The sequence below is a fragment of the Solanum dulcamara genome, chromosome 6 (assembly GCF_947179165.1).
Source record: "Solanum dulcamara chromosome 6, daSolDulc1.2, whole genome shotgun sequence".
In the NCBI taxonomy this organism is placed as follows: Eukaryota; Viridiplantae; Streptophyta; class Magnoliopsida; order Solanales; family Solanaceae; genus Solanum; species Solanum dulcamara.
In genome coordinates, this window is record NC_077242.1 from 45,376,042 (window position 1) to 45,402,010 (window position 25,969).

Here is a 25,969-nt window from a genome sequence, read left to right on the forward strand (position 1 = left end):
AAACTGGAAGATAGTAGACTAAAGACGTATCTTCCGTCAAGTTACGGAGGAAAAACCAAAATCAGAAAGAGGATGATCAGGGAACTGAAGAGAACATAGAATACAAGTATTTGCACCTGTAACTGATGTCTACAAGTAACTCTAACTCTTAAGAACTCGTATGTTAATAATATAGATGGAAATGCAGGTGATAGCATAAAGGAAAGGAACCCCTCTATAATTTATATAAAGTCTTACAGAAGGTTGCATTTAACATTCGGGGATGAATGTTCTAAAGGGGGGAAGGATGTTACACCCCACATCTTCGAACTCGGAATGATGTTACACCATACTAGAGAAGGTTGGAGATGAAATCATAAGAGTCCGGAAGGAATTGGAGGCCAAGTAATGAGTCGTAGGACTCAATTTACCTATGTAAGCTACTAAGTTAAAAGTCATATGCACTTGAGCTACTTAAGCATTTATCAAACTTACGTAGCACGGATTACATAGGTACATAAAATAAGACGAGATTACGAGCCCGCGAGGAAGGGAAAAAAAAAGACGACACGTGGTAGCCAATGAAGAAGCGACACGTGGCAGCACCTCAAGCAGGCAGGTGACCCACCTGCTTGGGGTCAAGTAGGTGACCCACCTACTTGGGGAGGTGGACCCCACTGCCACGTGGCAGCACCCTATTGGCCGTGTGTTGAGGTGGCCCAATAAGGGCTTGACACGTGTCACCCTTAGGGGATGACACGTGTCACCTTATATATATATATATATATATATGTGTGTGTGTATATGACTCCTTAGTTGTTCATTATCCAAAAATAGCAGCAGCCTTGGAGAAAACAAACGTGAAAGAGGGAAATAGAGAGGCAGCCATCGTTGTTGAAGATTTAAGGTTAGTTTTCCAATTTTCTTCCGTGAATTAATTATATACAGTGTACCTTAAGTATGTGGATACGTATATATGTATTTTAAGACCTTCATGGAAGTAAAACTCCAGCTTTGCAATTGGAATTTGGAAGAGAAAATAAGAGAAAACGTTAATTAATAAACCCGTTTTTGGAAGGGACAGTAGTTAGTAATATTGGTATAACTTCTTGTGTACAGATTCGTTTCGAGTGATTTAATATGTTTTGGAAAGGTATTTCGTGGTTCTATAACCTTCATTCAGACTCCAAAATCCAGTTCTGCATGTATCAGCTTGAAACGTGGTGATGAAGTGTAGAGGAGGTACTGCTCAAATTTGGTTTTGGAAATTCTACACGGACAGCTGTAAGTATTTTGGTCATATCTTTTTGTACAAAATTGATGTAGGGATGATTCGAAATTTTTTGCGACCCTAAGACATAAGTATATAACTTTGATGAAGGACATAAATCCTGTTTCCCTCCATTACCCCTTCGAAATGAAGCCACAAGGTAGAACAGTAATCTGTCCAGATTTCACATTTTGGATAGTTTTAGCGAGTTTGACAAGTGTAACGTAAGGTAAGGCCATTCCTTTTAAATTGGAGTTTATGGTATTGTTATATGGTGTATTACACCCCTTGTATGCTGCTGGAAGTTTAAGAATGTCGTAGAAATGCTCGACGTTCGAAATAAACTAAATTGGAGTCGCTAGAAGTGAATTATCATCGAAATAAAGTGTCGTTCTTGTGAGTTGCTGCTGCAGGGGTGTGGCTGGTTGTTGCAGGGCCTAAATATGATCTAATGTGGGTTAGGGTGCTACTGGTTGAGACCCCATGACCCCTCGTTACGTATAATTAAAGGCGTCACAAAATAAAGGCTAGACGCCCTATTTTGATATCGTATTTTCGAATAAGTCGTTTGGAGTTTATGCTGTATATTGTTGGTATGAATTGCTGCAGGTTGTTGTTGTTGGTTGGCTGTAGGTCTTAGGGACCTAATTGGAAATTTGGATGGGGCACATTATAGGGGAGGTGCTGCCCAATTTTCGTTAACGCCTTAACAAACTAAAGGACTAGTCGAGGAAACGACTAAGGAAATAGATTCTATTAACATTAAGGCGTAATCCAAGATGCTGGAAATTTAAGAGTAGTTGATATTTGTATTACTTTCATATTGAATAGGTTCGGAAGACGACGAGACGAGCAGGATAAAGGGTAACTCCCAAAAGGTATGTAAAGCTTTCTTGTGGCGTGTTTTGGTATAAGCACGTACAATTATCTTTCTTTCCTTTTGGCAAGTTTTAGCCTTAAGTGAATTGTATGTGGAATGTGGGAATAATTCCATTCCCAGAACTCCAGGTACGCCCCATAATCCCTAACTACAGTTAAGTGTTAACACCCCTACAAGGATTGAGTATTACCTGTTAAGGCTTCTACGTGCTAAAGAATAGTGTATGGAAAACTATCTTTCCCTTCTCTTGATATGTATTTGGTACGAAAGTGAGATTTGAATGCCATAGTGGCTCACCGAGCCCTATAATGGGCCGGGTATGAAATATGTGTATGAAGGTCATCTAAAACAAAGTACAGACTACATAAAGCTTATTCTCTTTCTTCTTTTGGGCATGTCTTTGTCTTAGTTGTAAGTTGAATATGATCTGAGCTCTGGGTAACTCCATCCTCAAACATCTCTTATTTACTTCTGAATATAGAACTCCTACAGTAGTCGAACTATTTCCCTGGAAACTTTTATATGTTAAAAAGGTAACAAATGTACAGGCTCCAGGTCTTACAGACTATATGTTAGCAAATGTTTCTGATTCCATAAGCGATTTGGCTTTACTTTAGTACATGTCTAGGAGCCCCGAGATTATAATTGAGACAGCCCATAATGGCATTTAGAGGACACTCGAGATTACTACACTGTTACTCGGGTCCTCAAACAAAAGCTTAACTTTCTTATTTTGTCGAGTCTCTGATAATGATTTAAATTGCATATAGTTACTCACTACTCTACTCGTGTATATTGTAACACTTCTTTCCCTGAGTCCCGGGCCAGGATATGTTCTCGTGCACAGTTCACTGCATTACTCACTGAGTCCCTCAATAGAGGGCCAGGATACGTATATAAATATATGATGATGTGTTGTAATAAGGTGGTGATGGCACTGAGTCCCTCAATAGAGGGCCGGCTATATGATATGACTCGAACATGCATGTTTTTGTAATTCATAAAGTACAGGTATAGGTTTCTGAATTGATATTTTATCCCCTGATTCTCTATCTCAGATATGTTTCCAGTTGTATTATATTATGTTTTACATACTCAGTACACATATCGTACTGACCCCCTTTCTCGGGGGGCTGCGTTCATGCCTGCAGGTACAGATACAGATTTTGGAAGTCCATCAGCTTAGGATTCCATGCAGATCAGTTGGAAGAGGCTCCATTATATCGGGGCCTAGTTTTTGATACTGTCCACTGATATATAAAAATTGTTTTATCCATTCAGGGGTATGGCGGGGGCCCTGTCCCGCCATATGTTGTCATTTATATGTTTAGAGGTCTGCAGACATGTATATATGGGTTGTGTATGTTAGTTTGATTAAGCTGGGTCTACATGATATATGATATATGTTATTATGTTATGGCAGCCTTGTTGGCTTGCGTGCCCTGTCATGTTGTGATACAAACGAAAAGGGCTACAGTTTATGAAAATGTTATCGCCCAGTGGGTCTTTCTTACATGATATTGTCTTATTTAGAATTCAATGTGACCTCAACTAATAGATATATGTACGGGGGGTCCAGGTAGGACCCCAGTCGCGGCCTATGGGGTTGGGTCGTGACAGAAGTGGTATCAGAGCAGTTCATCCTCGGAGTGTCTGCAGACCGTGTCTAATAGAGTCTTGGTTATTGATGTGTTGCACGCCACATCTATAAACAGGAAGGTATAGGACATTTAGGATGTTACATTTCTTCTACATCTTAGATCGTGCTTTAGATCCGAGTCATAGGAAAAATTCCTTATACTAACCTTGGATCTTAACAGAAGGACGACACCAACAGAAAAAAGTAATTGATGACATGGAAAGTTACAAAGCATGCAGGTAAGTAAAGTAAAGCCACGAAAGATATTCGTCAGGTAAGGTATTGAAATATAAAGTTGAAACCTAAAAGGAAAGCAGACAGAAAGTGCAACAGATGCAGTTTGAAGTTAGACATATGAGGTAAGTCCAGTATTTTTATATTATTGTTGACGTTGAAAGCCTTGTGTGGCTGCGATATGAGATGACATTGAAAGCCCTGTGCGGCTGTGATATGATATGTATATATATATGTTGGCCCTGTGAGGCATTGTTGGTATTTTCTGCGTGCAGGTTTTGAGATAGTAAGGAGTGTAGAGGAAACTCTGCCAAAATTTTCCTAGAACAGGGAAAAGGGAATAAAACGTACCTTTATAACATGTCTTGGAAATTGATACCGAGTACCCGTATTATGCTAAAGTAAAGTTGTAAGAGGTACCCTTCATTTCGTCAATAAGGGGCTCCTTTTTCACTCGAAGAATTTTATTTCGGAGGAACAAAGGCTTATTTAAGTAGTAAAGTTCAGATTACGGTGTCTCCAGCCGTATTTGTATTGTAGGAATATACACAGAGGGCTCAGAATGAAGGATAAGATGTCCCGCGAATGCGTTTCACTCTTTTGAAAAATAATACCAAGCCCTCAACTCCTAATTGTAAATTAGATGAGTTGTTCATAACTCGAGGATAAACTCAGAAAGAGACCAGATAGATCAAGTACTAAAAAAAAAAGTACTGTGATGTTTAAGAGGTTCTGATTTCTTCCAACAATGGTTGGAAAATGATGTACGATAATATTTTATAATTTGCCACTGACTAATTGGGGAAAGAACTTCTAATAGAAGCACCTCAAAGAGATGTCAGGAACCAAGTATATATACGAGTTAAAAGGGGGATATGTAAGTATGAACTGAACAGTGTGATACGAGTATGTAGGGATAAATTGGAACCACTAGTAAGACGCACTCAGTACGCGTTGCCTAAGTTAAAGGCCTACATTGAGAATGCAGTAAGAGCATGGGGCTTAAAATACAAATAAAAGATGCGTGTACACAACGTCGCCCCAAAAAAATAGTGGAATCCTTAAGGGACGAGGATGGAAAACTTAAGGAACAAATGATGTAACTTCTATTCGCCCCAAGAAGCAAAGGATATAGGTTGGGACAAAACCACTACTTCGAGAAAACCTGGAATAGTTATCGTCGGAATACTAGCACTACCTCATTGGGATTGGAACAACTACAGGTGCTAAGTAATTCTTGGAAAAAGAAAAAGTAGAAGGTGGCCTTGGATGAGTTATTCCCTGGGTCACATTATTCAAATACTGATTAGTAGATAAGACATCACGTTAAATATGGAAAGGTTCTCGTCGCTTCGTAATTTAATCAAGGCTCCATACGCGGATAGTCAGATTATAAACATGCAGATAAACGAACACATGATGCGTTACCAAATAGATTGGTGAAAAGAATTGGACAAAAATTTAGACTGGACATAGAGACGTAGAACAAAGTACAAACAGAGGAAAGTGCGGGTACCCCCTAAAGGGGGGAAGTTAATGAGAAAATGGCAAAGGTAGGAGGAGGTAATTGATATAGCAATAAATGTGAGATAGACGTCTAAACTTCGATAAGATATCTTGCTAAACCAAGTTGGAAAGGTCCGGAAGTTACCAATAATTGGATGGAAGCCGGAATGCTACATAAGGTAGCGTTAAGAAGTTTGTGACGAGACCCTAAACAACATAACACTAGAAGGCGGCTACATATAAAAACAGAAGAATGTACCAATGAAAGGATATTGAATAATTCAACAGACACTACAAAGGATAACGACAGTATGCTAGACCAAAAGCTAAAATGTTGGTTATAGAGTTAGTCGCAAATGATATTGTGATAGATGAATAACCAAAGAAAAAGGAATAGAAAGCCTCCTGTGGTAGAAAATAAGGAGAACATAAAGTGAATAAATGATCGTGGAGCTAAAGGTGTACGTCGATACTAGATGCAAGATAATAGACGAAAAGACGGGGCAAAACATAAAGACTCGCGAGACAACGCTGAGGTAAATCTGGAGCTAAGTTGAGTGCCCGCACCTTGTGGAAAAGGTTGCAATGAAACGCGACACGAAGACTTCCCATAGAGGTCACCCATGCTGATATTACTCTTGCCCTAGTACGCTTAACTTCAATATTCTGATGGAAGTTAATGTATTAGTGCTGGTGTGATCGCGCGAGATGGAAGAATCTGAACTAGTGACGGAGAAACGATATGAGATTATGTACCCAGAGTATTATAAGATACGTTAAGGAAATTCTAACAAGGACTTAAGCAAAATAAGAAGGATTAACTATTTGCTAACTGACAACACACTCGAGTGCCACAGCTCTTCAACATAGAACTAGTTAATGAGAGAAAAACCGCAGAATGGCTATATAGGCCAGTGGGCGAGGGAATTTCGACACCACTTGGTAGCCAACTCTGAGGGCAAAAAAGCAAACGCCAAAGGTAAGGGTACTAGCGGATATAATTTACAAATGACAGGAAGCAGTGCCCAAGGTCGGAAATCCCACAATATGACCAGGACTACAAAACTCATTTTGCACTCTAGCGCCAGATGACTCTGGAGGGAATATTACTTGTGGAATAATGATATTAGTCCCTACTCCTTCGATCAAAGGTTACCTAATCCGCCGAGAAGGTGTAAAATTATAGAAAAAAAACATGGTAGGACCTTATGGAGTCCCCACAGCTATTATCCCAAACAAAGGAGCCCAAGTTGCAACTAACTACCGAGAGGTGCAAAGATAAGTTAAGCCAAACTACAGAGATGGAATTAGTACTACGGGTAAAGTAAGACATGGCCACGATTGGACCAAAGATCTACCCCGACCTCGAGTGTAGGAAGGGAGGAAAGGCAGGGCAAGATATGAGGACTGGCGAGGTAACGCTAGGATGCTTCTTGTACCCTCTTGTATTCTTGTAAAGGTAAAGAATGACACAAGATAATGTGTCTAGAGGATTATAAGCGGGGGTAAGGGAAATTGTGAAAAGGTTTAAGTAAAACTGACTGAACTAGCTGGTTACTGTAGGATAGCGAGCTTCTATGCCAAAACTCTTTTGGAATTACACCAGATCATGTTAGACAAAGCACAGAACGACTACGAGCGCCATTATATGGGGGGACTGCAACATTATTTGGTAGCCAACCCTAAGGATTGGAAAAAGAGGGGAAGAAGGACCCAAAAGATAGAATGCCAGTTAAAGTTCTGAAAAGAGTCAAGAAAGACTATACGAGGCTAATGGTTCCCAAATTATCCACGTTATTACGCACCCATTTTATACTTGGTAAGAGTAGGGTGCTATATGAGTTATTGTGATTAGGCTAATGAATCAGCCCATTTGCTTCCAATCAAAAGCACCTATGCTGCTGAAATTAGAGGGAGTTATAGAACATGAAGAATGGTAAGGTTCCATGAGGTTTCCTCATCTAATATCCCAGATAAAGGGACTTCAATTATAATTAACGCCTTGAGATCAGTCCAAGAAGAGGTCAGGAGAACAGACAGGTCTTAGTACCGCATTTCTCCCTCGAGCTACTAAACAGATTGAGCGCACTATTAGACGCTAGAAGATATGTCACAAGCCGGGAGATTAACTTCGAAGGTAGCCATAATGATTATCCATCACTTATCAAGTTGCCTACAATAATAATTACTACACTAGTATTCCAATGGCCTCGACATGATTAAGCAAGCTATTGACTAAAAGTCCAGAGTCGGCAGGAATGACATATAGATAATCGATGTCGACATACAGAGTGCAAGTTGATGATTGGATTTTCATCATAGGGTCACCTAGAAAAGGAACTTGACCCAGAATATATTAGACGGTATCAAGTTACTTATAAGGTGGGCAACGTGGCTGGTAAGTTAAGCTGTGTCAATATGTGTCACCCCCTAAGGTAGCCTATATATATATATATTATGAGTCATTCTTATCTACAACCAAATTCATTCTTATCTACAAACTTCTATAGAAAAAAAAGAGAAGAGAAACCTTGTGCTAGAGAAGAGAGAGCCACGAGTTGGTAAAACAAAATGGTAAGTCCTCCAATTTCATTTCGTGAATTAATTATCTAGTGTATACCACGATGATATGAAGGTGTTAATAATGTAAATTTATGATTTGGGGCAGTACCAAAAGGAGAACAAGCAGCCACAAAGTTTTAGTCGCGCTAAAAGAACTTCCAAGGCGAGTTTTGGCGAGTTTCGGGCAAGGTAAGGTTTTATATTTTAAATTGGAGTTTATGATGATGTTAGGAAGTATATTACATGTATTAAATAAGGTTGTAAGTGGAAAATTTTCATCAGTATGCTTGACATTAGAAATGAACTAAATTGAAGTCGTTATAGTTAAATCGAAGTCGGGTAGTATGTTTTGATTGTGGTGCTGCGGTTGTAGATGGTTTGGTTGCGTGGTGAAGGGATGGAAGGTATTTTAAAAAGGGTGTGGTTACTTCTGATTGCGGCCAAACAACCCTCCGTTTCATATTGTTAAAGGTTTTATAAAATAAAGATTAAAAACTCTATTTTGGTATCATAGTTAAGCGAGTTGTTTGGAGTTTGTATTGTGTAAAGTTGAAGTGATTTACTTGTAAATATGCGGCTGGTTTTTTTTGTTGGTATGGTTGTTGATATTTTGGCCGAGTTGAAATCTCAGGAATGTTGAAGTTATAGGGGAGATGCTGCCCAATGTTTGGTAACTTCGGAGCTAGTAATAAGCTATTTAAGGGAAATGGATAAGGAAATGATTCCTATGGATACGTGGTTGTAGAGTTGAAAATTGGAAAGTGAAAGGTTATTAATCTTAGTATTACTCTCATGTTAAATAGGTTCAAAAGACGACGAGGCGAACATGGTTAAGAGTAATCCATAAGAGGTATGTGAAGCTACCTTCTTTCTCTTGGCATGTTTTTGGCATAGGTATGTAAAGCTACCCCTTCCTTCTCTTGGCATGTTTTGAGATAAGTATTACATGATGTAAGTTTTGGGGATTATCCCATCCATAAATATCCGAGCATGATTTATGACTCTTATCTACTTCCTAATGTTAGAACTTCCATAATAATGGAGCTATGGCTCTCAATCCTTCTATATGATGGAGAGTAGTAAAAAAATGTGAAGCTATCTTCGTTTCTTTGGCATGGTCTTTATGAAATAAATATATGATTTTTATATGCCTCCAAGTAAGTTCCTATTCTAAGAGCCACTTGGATGGCCAATGTTTTAGATTTGCAGAGGTTCTATTTTGATGTAATCCATAGTAACATTCAAAAGGTACTTGATATGGCGCTTGTCTTGATTTTTGAATGATAACTCATTTTGATCATTCCATCGAGTCTCAAATATGATTTAAATTGCATTTATTTTCTCACTACTCTACTCGTGGATGCCTCAATGCTTCTTTCACTAATCTCGGGCCAAGAGATACATAATTGAGCATACTTCTCTGCCTTGTTTGCCGTGCCCTGATATAAGGGGGTAGGTACGCCCTGTACATGGGTTGTGGAGTTATGGTGTCCCATGTACACATATGTTGATATATGATGATATGATATGATATGGCCATTTGATATGATATGATCTGTTACAAAGATATTCCCTACTCTAGAGTTATGCTGTATTGTGGCGCCGGTGACGGGATGGCGACCACATTTTGTTCACTATGTCCCGTAATGGGGCCATATATGACATATGTTTTTCCGCATGTATTATCTGTGTTTGTGATAAGTATTTTGACATTTTGGATATTTTGCTCATTTTTCTGTACATTCTATTCTATTTATGACTTTATTTATTATAGTCCATGCTTTACATATTCAGTATATTTTTCATACTGACCCCCTTTCCTCGGGGGTTGCGTTACATGCCTGCAGGTACAACCGTTTGAGTTGTTGATCCACTTGTTTAGGACATCCACTCTGCTGTTTGACAGTGCTTCTTTATCTAGAGCCCATATCTTAGTACTGACCTTTCTGTAGCCTATATGTATACATTGGTCAGGGATACGATGGGGCCCTATCCCATCATATGATTATGCTATCATTCTATAGAGGTTTGTAGATATGTATTTGTGGGTTCTGTATATATTTTGGGCTTTTGTATTCCGTGACGACCTTAACGGCCTTCGTGTGCTACATCTATTTTTGTGTGCTCCTTAGCGACCTCTTTTGATTTCTATATTTATTTTTTCTGCTAACATGCTAAGTGGGGCTAAGGATACGTATGGGTGCCAAACTCGGGCACTAGTCACAGCCTACAGAGTGGGTCGTGATAGCTATTTACTTGATTACTCATGCATACACTCACTTATGTACTTTACTTTATAAATGTCCTAATGTTTTCCATTATGTTGCATGCCTACATAGTACATTCAATGTACTAATGCATACCATTTTGCCTACATGATATCACCATGTAGGGACTGGCGTTCCTCCTCGTTCTCCTCCACTGGCTAGTTGGGATTATTTGAAGGCTTCTAGTTGGTGATTTCCCATGTTTTGGGAACAATATTGCTTTTATTTCTAGCTTATGTTATGTTGAGACCTTTAGACATGTATCATCGTACTTTATTTCTATTTTGATTGAGGGAGAGCTATGGACATGTCTTATCCCTTGCCAAGTCCTAGACTAGAGGTACTGTTGGACAAATATAAGGCAAATCTTGTCTATTTATGTTTTGTCACCACTGAAACCTATGGCCCAGACGCGATACGACGAATGTGACACCCGGAGGTACCTCACCCAAGCCTCTTAGCATTCATTTAGCTTTTCATAGGTTATGACATTCAATAATAAGCGAAAATAAAAGGGGTAGAGGGACTAAGGGAAACATCATAGAATAAGAGTTAATGTCAAACTTAGAACGTCATACATTTATGTCCAAACATACCTATACTAAAAGATTTGGCACGGGCTAAGACATGTCCCTAGCTCACCCTCAATAAAAATGGAAAGTATGTACCATGAAAGGTATTTAAAAGTCTTTACATAACATAAACTAGAAAGGAAAGGGGATATTGTTCCCGAAACATGGAAACTCCCTAAAATAGTAGCCTTCAACGAATCCAACTAGCCACGCGGAGGTGAGTGTGGAGCAACGCTGGTCCCTACATAGTAATATCATGTCAGAAATAGAGTATGGATTAGTATTTTGAATGTACTAAGTATGTGAGCATGAAATATAATGGAAAACATTTAAACATTTATTAGTATAGTACATAAGTGAGTGCATGCATGCATAATCAAGTAAGTAGAATTTGAAACATTCACTTGTGGGAAGATGACCATAACTGACAATTAAGACCATGCGAGCTATTACATGGAATCCAACATAACCCCCTACGTTGGCACAGGGAGACTACTTGCCGGTTAGAACTCCATCAAACTTCATTCATTTCTTTAACTTTAACTTTTGATAGCCATACGCGGATCCACTTGCCTAAAGCCTACAAGGGCTCCTATGTTGGCACATAGTTAATGAAATAAGGGGTTGCTACTAGGACTCCCTTACCGAATCCCACCTCAATGTCCCATTCGGTGCTAAGTCAAATCCCAGAGAACAATACATATATCGTAGTAACATAAACATACATATTCTTTGAGACATTAATTCATAATTTAGTAGAATAGCTTATTAAAACTTTATGATTCAAATGTGAGAATTGTCCTTATCAGATAGAATCCATTCTTTGTTTAAGAAGCCCTTTCATCATCATTCAATCATTCTTTAAAGATCTTCACATTCGTAGTAAATAAAACTTTATAAACATTGGGTTAGTACCCCTTTCAATTAATTCAACATTCTTTAAAAGTCATGGTAAAACATGGTGGGTTTAGCCTATTCAACTTCAAATCATTTACATCAACACTAGCATGCATGAGAGTAATGGGATGCATCAATTTAAAATATACTTGAAACAACTTACCAATTCACTTTAAAACCCCTTTTATGCCTTCACATAAAGACCTTTGATAAATAATCAATTTCATGAAATTAAGAGTCAATATAAGCTCAGATATGTAAGTAGACTTCAAATATTCATTAATCTATGCACTTGGAAATCATGATATGAAAACCCATGAAATTCATAATTGAAATTGAATTGCTAAGTTAGAAAAATACTTAGGCTCCATGGGTGGAAGAACCCACGAATGAGACCCACATACCTTGGGGAATAAATCCCTAATGAAAGCTTGAAATTAGACACTTGAAGATCTTGTTAATAAAACCCTAGCTTGGAAGGTGAAACCCTTGGGACAAACCTTAAGAGGAAATGATTTTTGTGTAGGGGATTTAATGTGAGAAATGAGGGGTTTGGGGAGGCTTAGGGTCTTTAGATAGGATAGATTCAGTCCCCAAAACGACCTCACTTTACTGATAAAACATGGTAAAGGACTAAAATGCCTCTTTAAAAATCCCATCGGACTTACCCTACGAATGGTTCTTACGACTTATAAGGCCTTCTATGAGTCGTAGAGAGGACTCATCCTACAGGGTCTGAAAAAGACCCTGAGAACTGACCTTCAAGACTTCCCTTACGATTCATCTCTATAAGTTATAGGAACTTCTATGATTCATAGAAGAGACTCATCCTACAGGGTATGAAAACCCCTGAGGACTGAGTCTCAAAAGTTCCTTGACGAGTCATTTCTACGACTTGTCGTATCTTCTACAAGTTGTAACATAGACTTGTGGACTCATACCTTCCCTTAATCAATTTCAGGCCTCACCATAAATCCTACGACTCACTCTTATGACTCGTAGAAGCTTTTACATTTCATAGGTCAAGTCATAGGACTCAAATCCAGCCCATTTTCTAGAGTTTTCCTTCATTTCGACTTTTCAATTGACGGGGTCTTACATGTTTGCCATGATCTTTCCCCATAGTCCCACTTTCCCTTTTTATTTCTGCTTGTCATTTAATTTTCATTACCTATGAAAGGCTACGTGAGTGCTAAGAGGCTTGGGTGTGGTATCTTTAGGTTTCTTATTCATCGTGTCACATCTACGACCTAGGCTTGAGTCGTGACACTAGTCCTAATACAACATAGATGGAAATTGGCAACTCCAAATGCCAAGAGCTGACCAAATCTCTAAATTAAGCTGTCTGCACCAATCCAAATCAACGGCGATAACCCATACTATGATCTGCAAGGGGAAGAAGTATAGTATGAGTACCAAATGTATGGTACTCAGTATGTATATGCTGACTGAGCTCCACAGATAAAGAAAGATAACTCACAGGTAAATAGGTAAATATAGCATGTAAGCAAATAAGATCTAATACAAGATAAGGTAAGAAATGATAGTAAAAAGCTATAATATATATATATAAAAAAGGAGAAAGAGCCAAAGAACACACCTACACACGCAAGCCATAACCTATTTACAGTAAGGAGGCACTAAAGGTGTCAACTAATCAAGGATGGAAGCACTGACTGCTACTGCTAATAACAAAGCCTCCTAAGGACTAAACCAATGGAATCTAGCAAGAAATTACCAACAACAACCCAGGATAAGACATCCTATAATTAAAATACGACAAGAGATAAGTACAGAAGGTACAAACAATAAGAAAGGTACGCCCGACCCCCATAAAACTGGGGGACCACACCATACAAATATACTGGAGATAAGCGATGCTAATGAATGCAAGTATATTGTAAAAACAAGTAAAATCATCGGTGGCTCTCAGCAATCATCGGTGGCTCTCAGCAATTGACCCTCGGTCTGCCAAGTGGGATCCATGCAACTCCCACATCCTGTTCAATGGTGCACTGGCCAGAGGGTCCCGTAGCGGATACTGGGAGTCCGTATACACTGCCTGGGCCCAAACTAAGTCTTACATAGACATATAGTATCCCTATAGTGGTACTAGAGAGTGAGTGGCCAAGCCGATGTAAAAAAAGGGCAATGCCGCACGGATAATCAAGTACAAGCTAAAGGCATCCAGATGCAGCCATAGTATAAAAAAGGCGACATCGTGCCCGATATCAATAGAAATAGAGTGCATCCTCGATGCCTATGAATTATCAATATAAAATGGAGCATATCCTCGATGCCTCATAAATCTCAAAGGCGGTACGACTCCTACTAAAAACCAATTTAAAAGTAGTAAAAGTGTGAGAATGTCCTCTCAAAGCACTACTGAAAACCCATAAAGAATCTGAGATTGTACCACAAAACGAGTGAATATGCTCAATCAATGAAAGTATGTCATCACCAATATTCAAACAAGGTACACACAGTCTGAACAATACATCAAGTCTTACAATACTAAGAAGGCAAAGGAACTAACCTGGGGTTCAATCGATCCTCGAATACGACCTCAGGCTTAACAATGAATAATAGGTAAGCAGGCATCACAAGCCTATCACTAAATAAAAGCAAAACAATTAAGACATGACTCAGAATTAGACAGGGGGAGAAATATCTCTAGGATCGATGCCTTACTCCAAAATATGCTATCTTATCTCCTAATGAGCACAACTAAGCCAAACCTACAACTACGATGAGCCACAGAGGTCTCCGGCACTAGCATTAAGGTATGATATCCTTAACAAGCCCTACCAGAAGCTACACCTAGATATAAGGGAAATAAAACACCTGCTAAACACCTAAGGATCAAATCTAGACTAAAGCCATTAATAACAATCCCAAACAGGATAATAATGCTAAGTCACACCACTATCAAGGCCCATAGACTAATCTAAGGATTTTACCAGACTATTCTAGCCTAAAGCTCACCAGGGAAACAAAAAAGTGGAATACGATGAGGATAACACTAATCTTGTCAAATACCAATCTAAATCACATGAAATATTTACTAAGCAGATCTACTAAAGCTCAGTCAAGGTGGAAGACCGTAGCCTACCTTGAAGCCGATCTCGCGCGCTTTGAATCCTTGAATTTAAGATTTTCACCTTCGAATCTCCTCCAAATGCTACCACATTGACAAAATATTGATCACGATGTCAATACAAATGTTTCAACACCAAATTCACATTTTTTGAAGATGGACCCAAAATTGGATCTAAAACAGAATTGTGGGACCTACACCAAAAATTCCAAATTTGACTCCATCAAAAGGTGCATTTGAGCTAAATAAACTCGTGTTCCAACTTACAATACAATTTAACCCTAAAATCCAGAGGAAACAACCCATGCAATAATTTCATAATTAAAGCTAAATTTCAAGCTTGGGTAGCCTCTTTGTGGTGAAAATTACCTCAAAACATCAATATTCACTCTTTCTAGAATATTCTAGAGTGAACCCACAATCCACACAAACACCCACCACTTTGAATCACCTCAATTAGTGCTCTATAGCTCAAGAAATCAAAACCTCAATTAAAGAGTTTGTAAAGAGGAGGGAGCAGCTAAAACCAATAAAACTCTTCAAACGAAGCTTCCCCAGTCCTTTCCGATCATAACACTACGTTCTTCTCAAAAAATCATGTAAGATAGCCTTTTGAATAACTTAATTTATACTTGAAATGCTCAAGAACTCATGTTTTAAAAATGAAGGCTGAATGATAATTTTTTGCTTTAAATAAAGGCGGGTCTATTTGCAAAAAGTAAAAATTTGGTCGCTAAAAACTCATTTTTTGGTCGCTGAAGGTCTGCATCAGAAAAATTAGATTTTGCTATTTTTCAAAGTCTCTGAACGGACCCTCTAGATTCTTTCGGAGCCCTATAAAAATAAACTAGATATTCTAACCCACTAAATTCTTCATTCCGGACTCAATGGTGTACTCAAAATTTTCATCTGAGTTCATCTTGATAAAAAGTAGGTCCTACACCTAACCACCATTTTAAGTCAAAATCTATAAGAAGGCTCGAAATAAGATCAAAAATCTCTGGAACTGCATGAAAGGTCGTGCTATACCAAAGTCGATATTCCATAGCTAACCGCGCGATGGAATTTTGATCCTAGTGCATTTTTCAAGAATGTTGACCAAAGTCAACCTTAGACTAATTTTCAAAGGCTATTATGCCAAATGGCCCTTAACTCGTACTGAATGCCTCGATAATCGAATTGACCATGTTACTAGCCTAATTTGTCCACTCCAAAGCTGATGGAACCATTAAAATACCATTTTGAGGTTATTTTTCTAGAGTTTTGATCGAAGTCAACCATTTAAACTCCAAGGGCTCCAAAATAGGGAAATTGACATAAAACCCAAACGAATGATCAAGCAACCAAAAAATCAATGCCAGCAAGTCATAAATAACTTGAGGTCCCCACAGAAAAGTTCTAAATGCTGTAAAGATCGAAAAATGGAGAAAATGACCTGAAGAGTCATTACAACATCCACTATTAAAAGAACTTTTATCCTCGAAAGTATAAGGATAGTTATAGCCATAAGGCATGAAAAGATGAGGGTACTAGGCCCGCATGCTCTTCTAGACCCTCGTACACCCGCTCGAGTTGAACAATGCCATCAAAGAACTCGGCCTGAGAGGAAAATCCTCAAATTTCATTCAAACTTCCAAAACTCCTCCAAATCCCTTTTGGACTCCAACTCTACTCAATTAGCCATAACTTGAACAAAAACACTAGATTCATCTGAGGAAAACCAATACCGCACTAAAACTACAAAAATGAGAAGCAAAGGACCATGGCAAATGGAACTAAACTCATAATTCAAAATACTTGACCCAGTCTTCCAAATCCTCTTCTTCTAGCCACCAAGAGTATTCTGCCGGTCCTTGCCCATCCTGAAAACTACCAACATCATCTAAAACATTCCTACATAATTATACAACACCAACCTCAAAGGAGCTGCATACTCTATCTGAACATCGGGGGATGACAATATCAAAACAAGGAGATAACTCGAGGCAAAGCCTTAAATTCTAATCTCAACTTCAAAACCCATAATTCAAGAGGAATACACCATCTTCTAAAACTGAATACTGCGCTCCAAGGGACGATTATCCTACAAATGACAAGGCGACACTGAGGCCAGCCCCAGTGATAGGAACTTATGAAAAACTAGAATCATGTGCCCACAAATAACTCTGTTGTCTTAAGTCTAAGCCAACCATCCTAGTCCAAGAGAAACCAAGCCGGTAGGTGGCATACAAATAAGGACAATCGATTGATAATGGTCCAAGGGCACTTACTCCTATTCACAAATAGCGCAATCTACTGAATATGCCAAAAGCAAAACTTCCATCCTAAATAAATTCAAAATCTCACATTCCACGATTTACTTTGATCCCATCTTGTAGATGAACCTTCTAAAAACTTTCTAATTCTCCAACAGAAGCTTAATTCTAAACTCTCCAAGGGATACCACCATTCCAGCTCCAGAACACAACTCGGACCTCGAGAGCTACCAACCCAACTGAAAGGGACCAACCACAATAGCAATAAGGTAAAACAAGATATCACACTTTTCGAATCCCAACTATGCAAAATCGGCACCAAAACTCTCAACAGGGAGGATTTCGAAAGATTGAATGAACGGAGTACCGCAATACAGCCAAGAATAAAACTAAGGTGGAAGGGAAGGGACAACCAATTAGGATTACCACCATACCATAAAATTCTATGCCACTTTTCTCACAATTTCAACAGTCACACTTCTCCTAACTACCACTAAATCCGAAACACCAAGACTAGCATAAAGGAACCAACTAGATTGGTAAAAGAGAGTAAACCTTAACTCCACAGCCTAAGGACTAAAAATACCAATAAGGCATTGAGAGGAATTGACAAGCAAAATCTACCGTAACTCCAAAGATGCTACACCTCCATCATATACTACCTCGATAATAAACCTTTCTACTACGAACCAAATAATGCAAAGTAATGAAGACAGCCATCTAACCCAATGGTGAGAAGACCCATTCAACCACTAACCCAATGGGAAAATAAGCAACTAAGGCGACCCTCAAAGCCACTAGATCCAACACCACAACTCCCAGCACCAAACAAAGCTGGTCTAGCCACCTATCTAATAAGAAATGACACCACAACAAAATTAATGGTAAGGAAGATAAAAGGAAAAGCTAACTAGCCCTGCTGCAAACTCGAAACAGAACCACCAAGATAGGCCCCATAAAGTTACTTAACCACTACTCTCTAATGTAGGAACTCAACCTAGCTGATCCACTACTAAAAGAAATCAACTACGAAGCTAAAACATATACATATAAGTCCAGATAAGGCATCCATAATAGTCAGGAGATAGCTAATAGGTCAAATAAGCATGTATGGGTATGAAAACCCTAAATCCACACAAAAAGAGCAATACAAGGCAGAATAAGGAAATCAAGCAACTGTAATCAATACCTGGATCCTCGACCTCCTATTAACTTGTGGAAGCATAGAACAGATTGTGAGCGACCTCGGCCTGAACACCTAAAGTACCACTTGTAACAATCTGAGCATTACCTCTAACCATAGGTGACCTAAACCCATGAAATTGACCTTGGATGAGCAAACTACACACTAGTCCTACAACGGGGACACTCTCTAAATTGATGACCAAGCTCTTCACAAATACGATAAGGGGCAAAAATTATGGTTTGGAGAGTAGAAAAAGTCATAAATATCTGAAAGATCAACCCTCACATGGGGCAATCCCTGGACTAGTGGTCAAATTTCCCATAATTATAGGACCCTCTAAAGTTTGAAGCCCAGCATGAAGAATGTGACAAACTCCTCTGGTGTCCCCTAACAAAATATGGTCCATTTCTAACACCTAGAGAGCCACCCCTAGCTGACTGCAATGGGGTCCTGCGACACTCTCTAATAAAGTGGAGATCCTTGCCACACTTATAGCAACCATCACCCATAACAACCCGCTGATAGGATCTAGCTGGAAAGGATGAGCTCCAACACATAAAGGCCCAATGTACTCACCTCGAGAAGTCTGGCTGAATCTCTGTATACTGTAAGCTCCATGAACTATCTCAGAACCTCTTGGAACCTAAGGTTCTACCATCGTAGGTCTGATGGGTCAAAAAGGGAGATGACCCTCGCTAAACTGATACTCACTTTGAGGTGAGATATTGTCACCACTATGCTGATGGAAAGACCTCTTACCAATATCTCTGTACGCCTCAAAGCATGCCTTCTCCACTTCTTTCATGTGGATGACAATATGGGGAAAGGTAGAACCAGCTTCTATCAAATGCTCCGGTGCCAAAAAGAGTGGCAAAGAAAATCCTTTGAAGAACTCTCGACTCACATCTCGATTCATAAGGGATAAAATGGGGTTATACCCAGCTCACTCTGGAAATTCCATAACATATGCCGATACTAAAGATAAACCTTATTGGGGAACCACCAACCCATCTATGTTCTTGAGAACCATCTATGAAACTCTAATAAAATCTATTGACGATTTAATTGGGTCCACGGAAAACCTCATGCTATTTATATATGAAAGAATGGATTCTGAAGGATTAGTTTTAGAAGTTATTTAAAGCTAGATCATACGATAAGGAGTCAAGAATAGAATTTACAAGAAATGCTCTACAACCTCTCGAAAATAGGATACAAATGTCTCCATACCGATCCGCAAGAATCTACTAGATATTACCCTCATACCATTGATACCGCTCAACCTAGAGCTCTAATGCCAAATTTTTATAATCCAATTTCTCAAGTCATGATGGTACCTACTAACACCTACCTGCATGTAAGCCTAACCCTTAACCCTTAGCCCAGAATAAGAGGTAACGGAATACCAAGCGGAAGATGAACAAATAAAATAGAAGGTAATAGTAATGAGAAGTAAAAGAACAACTGAAATAAAATACAAGGAACCACCCCAATACCTGGCATCAGTAGGTAATCGAGCATCTAAATCAAAATATGAGTGCAAGGCTTTTATAGATGCAAATATAAGTACAGATGATTTTCGAAAGCAAGTAAGCACTGGTCCTAATCCAACATAGATAGAAATTAGCAACTTCGAATGGCAGGACCTTACCAAATCTCTACATTAAGATGCTCCACACCAATCCAAATCAACAACGATAACCTATACTATGATCTGCAGGGGTCATAAGTGTAGTATGAGTCCCAAAGGAATGATACTTAGTAGGCATAGGCCGACTGAGCTCTACAGATAAAACAAGTATAAATCACAAGTAATTGGGTAAATATAGCATAAGTAAGCAATAAGATCTAATACAAGATAAGGCTAGAAATGATAGTAAAGAGTTGGAATATATATATAAATAAATGAGACATCAAAAGAATGCACTTGCACCTGCAAGCCATAACCTATTTACAGTAAGGAGGCACTAAAGGAGTCAACAACTCAAGGACGGAAGTATTGACTGCTACTACTAATCACAAAGCCACCTACGGACTAAACCAACTATAACTAATAAGAAATTACCAACAACAACCCAGGCTAAGAGATCCTGCAACCCAACTACAAATATGACAAGGTATAAGTACAGGTATAATCAGATAATAACCGACTGGATGCCTATACCCCCAGAACGTACAAATAATGACAAACATACCCTCAATCCTCATAAAACCAGAGGACCAGACCATATAAATATACTGGTGATAGGCAATGTTAATGAATGCAAGTTCGTAGTAAAAACTTGTAGCATTATCGGTGACTCTCAACAATCAACAACAAGTATATAGATCTACCTTGGCCCTCATCTTGCCAGTGCGGCCCATGCAACTCCCTCATCCAATTCAATAGTGCACTATCAAAGGGGCCCATAGGGGATGTAAAAAGTCCATATACACTGCTTGGCCATGAACTAGGCTTCACATAGACATATAGTATCTCTATAGTGGTATCAAAGAGTGAGTGTCCAAGTCGATGTAGAAAAGGGTGACGCCGCGTTGGTTAATACTTACAAGATAAAGGCATCCCAAATACAGCCATAGTACAAAAAGGGCGATGGTGTGTCGGATATCAATAGAAACTGAGCGCATCCTTGATGCCTCTAAACTAAAAGTATAAAATAGAGTACATCCTCGATGCCTTATACAATAAAAACCATTTTATCAAAGTAGTACAGGTAGTACGACTCGCGCTAAAAACCAGTTTAAAAGTAGTAAAAGTGTGAGAATGTCCTCTTAAAACAGTAGTGAAAAGCCATAAAGAATTAGAGATTGTACCATAAAATGAGTGAATATGGTCAATCAATGCAAGCATGCCATTACTAGTATTCAAACAAGGTATACGCAGTATGTATAGTACATCAAGTCAAACCATACTAAGAAGTCTAAGGAACTAACCTGGGATCCAATCACTCCTCGAATATTGCCTCGGGCCCAACAATGAATAATAGATAAAAAAATATCATAAGCCTATCACTAAATAAAAGAGAAACAATTGAGAGATGACTCAGAATTAAATAGGGGGAGAAATATCTCTAGGATTGATCGCTTACCCCAAAATATGCCATCTCAGCTCCAAATGAGCTCAGCTAAGATAAACCTACGGCTATAACGAGCCACAAAGGTCTTCTACACTAGCACTAAGGTATGGTATCCTTAACAAGCCCTACTAGAAGCTATGCCTAGCTATAAGGGCAATAAACACCTATTAAAGCACCTAAGGCTTAAACCTAGTCTAAGACCATCAATAATAATCCTAAAGGGATAATAATGCTAAGTCAACACCACTATTCTAGCCTAAAGCTCACTCGGGAAACAAGAAAATGGAATAGGATGAGGAAAACGCTAATCTCAGAAAATACCAGCCTAAATCACATGAAATATATACTAAGCAATATCTACTAAAGCTTAGTCAAGGTGGAAGACCGTAGCCTACCTCAAAACCAATTCCGCATGCTTCAAATCCTTTAATTTAAGATTTTTACCTCAAATTACCTCCAAATACCTCCAACCTGACAAAATATTGACCACGTTGTCAATACGAACGTTGCAACACCAAATTCACATTTTTCAAAGATGGACCCAAAATTGAATCTAAAATAGGATTGTAGGACTCACACCGAAAATCTTGAATTAGACTCTGTCAAAAGGTGAATTTGAGCTAAATGAACTCATATTCTAACTTACAACACAATTTAACTCTCAAAAACGAAGGAAACAGGATATGCAATAATTTCATCATTAAAGCTTTAATTCAAGCTTGTGTAGTACTACCCTTTGGGGAAGAAATTACCTCAAAATATCAATATTCTCGCATCCCCAGAATACTCCATAGCAAACCCACAATCCACACGAGCACCCATAACTTTGAATCACCTCAATCAGAGCATTATAACTTAATAAATCAAAACGTCCATTAAAGAGAAGAGTCAAGAGGAGGGAAACAACTAAAACCAATAATACACCTGAAACTATGCTTCTCCAGCAAATTTTGATTACAACACTGCGTTCTCCTTGAAAAACCACACAAGATAGCTTTTTGAATCACTCAATTTGGACTTGAAATACTCAAGAAATTGTGTTTTGAAAATGTAGGCTGATCACTAATTTTTGGCTCTACATAAAAGAGGGTCTGGTCGCAAAAAGTAAAAATCTGGTTGCTAAAAAGTCATTTTCTTTTCTCTAAAGATCTACTTCAAAAAATCAAATTTTTCTATTTTTCAAAGTCTCTGAACGAACCCTCATGATTCATTTGGACCTTACAAAAATAAATGAGATATACTAACCTACTAAATTCGTCATTCCGGACTAAATGATGCACCAAAATTTTTATCTAAGTTTATCTCGATAAGAAGTGGGTCATACACGCAAGCATCATTTCGAGCCAAAATCCATAAGAAGGCTCAAAATGAGATTCAAAGTCTCAGGAACTGCACAAAAGGTCGTTCTAGACGAAACTCAACATTCTGGAGCTAATCGTGCTGATGGAATTTTGATCCAAGCACTTTTTCCAAGTATGTTGACCAAAGTCAACCTTAGGCTAAATTTCAAAGGCTAAAATGCCTAATGATCCTAAACTCGCACCGAATGCCTCGATAAATAAGCCGACCATACTACTAGCCTAATTTGACCACTCTGGAGTTGGTAGAACCGTTAGAATGCCATTTTGAGGTCATTTTCCTAAATTTTTACCGAAGCCAGCTATTTAAACTCCAAGAGCTCCAAAATAGGAAAATAGGCATAAAACCCAAACGAACAACCAAGCGACCAAACAATTAGTGCCAATAAGTCATTAATGACTTGAGGCCGCTATAGAAAAGCTATGAACCTTTAAAAGATCAAGAAATGGAGAAAATGACCGGGAGGGTCATTACAACATGTCTTTCTGTTTCTTGAAATTTTTGTGTCTAAATGACCATAATGACATTGTGATTCTATTTTTACAACGTGGCAGGTTTTAGAGGATGTTCGGTATGTGCCATCATGGCTTAAGAAATTAGGTCGTGACAAGTTAGATCAGCTTCGAGGTAGGCTATGGTCTTCCACCTTAACTAAGCTTTAGTAGATACTAGTTAGTATATATTTCATGTGATTTAGTTGGTATTTTCTGAGATTCGTGTTCTCCTCATCCTATTCCATTTTTTTTATTTTTCATGTGAGCTTTAGGATAGAATAGTCCCGTGAAATCCTTAGATTAGGCTATGGGCCTTGGTTGTGGTGTTGCCTTAGCATTATTATCTTTTTCATGATTTTTTTTCGAGAACAGACCCTACACGAGGCTCTCAAGCTATTGAAAATTATTGTTGCAACTACTTAGTATTTGTGGCTCTCCACAAATGCTGTATATTTCTTTGTAGCTCCCTAAAATCTATAGGACTAAGGTAATAAGAAACAATAAAACAAACATCCAAACAAGCCTTCTGAATTTCTAAAATTTCTGGAGTTGTTAGAGTTGCAAATTTTTGTCTTCTCAATATATGCCAAGGTGTTGTGAATTCAGCTGCTGTTGGATAGGCCATCAACCTGCAACTCTACATGTAAAGAAGAACAAGCACATATAGTAGTAGTGGAGTTGTTGCAAGCCTATATGTCAAGCAAGCAAACAAACAAACAAGGCTCCTGCCACATCCTGTATCTGCACAACCAAACAACCAAATAAATAAGCAAAAACTTGTAGTTTTATGTGTGTTGCAGGCTGCTGAGGTTGTTGTTGGAGGATGATGTTATTGGAAATTATAGCTTGTAGGCTGTTGTGGCTTTGAGTTTGTACTCTTGCCCTCTCTAGTAAATAGTTTGGTTGCATGGAAGAATTCCACTGTTTGGTAGGGGGTAATTCCATATTTGCTGCATAAACCAAGGAATCTGGAGCTGTTGCTTGTTGATGGCTTCCAAAACATCTGGAGTTGTTGTTCTTGGTTGTTACTTGTTGTTGGCTTCCAAACAGCCTGCGCTCTCTAAGCTTCAATTCTATTTTGTTTGCTGTGGTTGCTGGTAGTTTTTGTTGTAGTTGTGTGTTGTTTCTGGTGAGGGCTATAGCTCTCCTTATTGCTTTGTTGAGGGCTCCATCTCTGGAAACCTGCACAAACAAACAAGAAAACACACAAGAAAAGCAATGGTGTAGTTCTTAATGTTGTTGATAGTTCCTGATTCATAAGTTTCCATATCTAATTGCTGTTAAAGTTATTGATGTATAACTGGAAAGCTACAAGTTCAGCTGCTGTACTTCCACTAGAAGAGGTTGAAGTTATATAGAGATGTGTGTTATTAGTTGTGTTTATTTGGAAATTCAACTAAAGTAGCTATGGTGTTGGCTGCTGCTGATTCTTCCCAAGCTTACAAATGATGTATGCTGTATTGTAACTCCAGGTACCTGCAAATTCATAAGGACAATCCAACAAAACCAAACACAAACAAATACAAATAGAAAAGGACTTCCCCAGGTTGCTGTGGCTAATGAAGATTTGCTGTGTATTAGACCAATTGTTGTGAATGTAATTCCTCTTGTTCTTATTGATGATGAAGCATTCTAGGTTCTCCAAGAGTATGTTGGAAAATGTTGGTGGGGGGATTTGTATCTTGCAGGCTAAAAAAAGTCTTTGCAATAGTCTTGCATCTCCAACCAGACTCCTAGGTGTCAATTATTGCATATTACATCTGTTATACCAAACACAAGCAAGGCTATGCATGTTCTTCTTTCCATATTGCAGGTTATGTTGTAATTGTGAAGGTCTCTTGGTGGTCCAATCTGCAAGGTGGAACTTGTCATTACTAAATTAAATCAGCTTCTGTGTATGGTCCTCCTCAGTCTGCATATCAGTAGGTTGGTTCCATTGTTTTAGCTCAGCATCATACTTGTCTATCCCAAGCTTAGTCCAAGTTATCAACTATTACATCTTGCCATTATTGAACCAGGAATTAAACTTGACTGGCCCTCCACTAGTTGGATGACATGGTGCATGTCTACAGGTGCCTACACAATAAAAAAAGAACAAGAAAAGGAAGAAAAGTTCTAATCTACTCCTAACCTGTAGAGTTTGTATGGTTATTCTATGAATCCAAACAAGCCTTCTGAATTTCTGAAATTTTTGGAGTTGTTAGAGTTGTATCTTTTTATATTCTCAATGTATGCCAAGGTATTATGAATTCAGCTACTGTTGGATGGGCCATCAACCTGCAGCTGTACATGTAAAGAAGAACAAGCACAGATAGTAGCGGTGGAGTTGTTGCAAGCCTATATGTCAAGCAAGCAAACAAACAAACAAGGCTCCTACCACATCCTGTATCTGAACAACCAAACAACCAAATAAATAAACAAAAACTTGTAGTTTTATGTGTGTTGCAGGCTACTGAGGTTGTTGTTAAAGGATGATATTGTTGGAAATTATAGCTTGTAGGCTGTTGTGGCTTTGAGTTTGTACTCTTTCCCTCCCTAGTAAATGGTTTGGTTGCATGGAAGAATTCCACTATTTGGCAGGGGGTAGTTCCATATTTGCTGCATAAACCTAAGAATCTGGAGCTGTTGCTTGTTGATGGCTTCCAAAACATCTGGAGTTGTTGTTGTTGGTTGTTACTTGTTGTTGGCTTCCAAA